We start from the raw sequence: 654 nt of genomic DNA, 5'->3' as shown, positions 1-654 counted from the left end.
GCCCAATGGGTATACATAACGAAAAATTATAGTTGCAGTATTTTGACTTTAGGGGTTAAAAGTTGATACATTGGTATCATAACTTATCAAGCTAAAGAAGTTGTATGCTTTTCTATAAGATTCAAGTTGTGCATGTTAAAGTGAGTTCAAGAACAATAGTTTAGCAATATTTTAATCTAAGCAAAACAAAATGTGTGTGAAGGAGGTTGTGCCGCTGCCAGTGTATGTGCACTTTAAGTGCGAGTGTGCTTGTGCACAAAAATTTGTTATTGGTGATAGAAAAAGGTGAAATCAGTGATAGAATTGATTCTGGTTACGAGAACTCTTCTCTCCCTCTTCCCTTCTCCCTCTGATTGAGACAAATATTAATAACTATCTGAAGCTGTATTTTTCACAAACCTTTCCTATTTCACAAGTTTCAAATCCCAACTGTGCTTTACAGTAGCGGATCCAGTACATTCCAAAGGAGCAGTTTAAGCAGAACCTTGTTTAAATTGTAGGCTAAATAATGCACAATTTGTATATCATGTATCTATCTACCTGGATCCGCCACTGGTGCTGTAGTCTTTAGTGAAGTTAGATATTTATACTTTTTTTTTTTTTTTACAAAAGAATTGAACCACTATCATTTAAGTTGTCATCACTGATAAATTG

At 34.3% G+C, this 654-nt stretch overlaps 1 protein-coding gene across 1 annotated transcript in view; it reads left to right on the top strand.

Moving 5' to 3' along the window:
• LOC119581797 (tyrosine-protein phosphatase non-receptor type 11-like) overlaps positions 1-654 on the top strand; it is a gene marked incomplete in the record, with an annotated part of 28,940 nt that overhangs the window by 27,477 nt on the left and 809 nt on the right.

The sequence above is a fragment of the Penaeus monodon genome, chromosome 15 (genome assembly GCF_015228065.2).
Source record: "Penaeus monodon isolate SGIC_2016 chromosome 15, NSTDA_Pmon_1, whole genome shotgun sequence".
Lineage (NCBI taxonomy): Eukaryota > Metazoa > Arthropoda > Malacostraca > Decapoda > Penaeidae > Penaeus > Penaeus monodon.
This window is presented reverse-complemented; position numbering and strand designations above follow the sequence as displayed.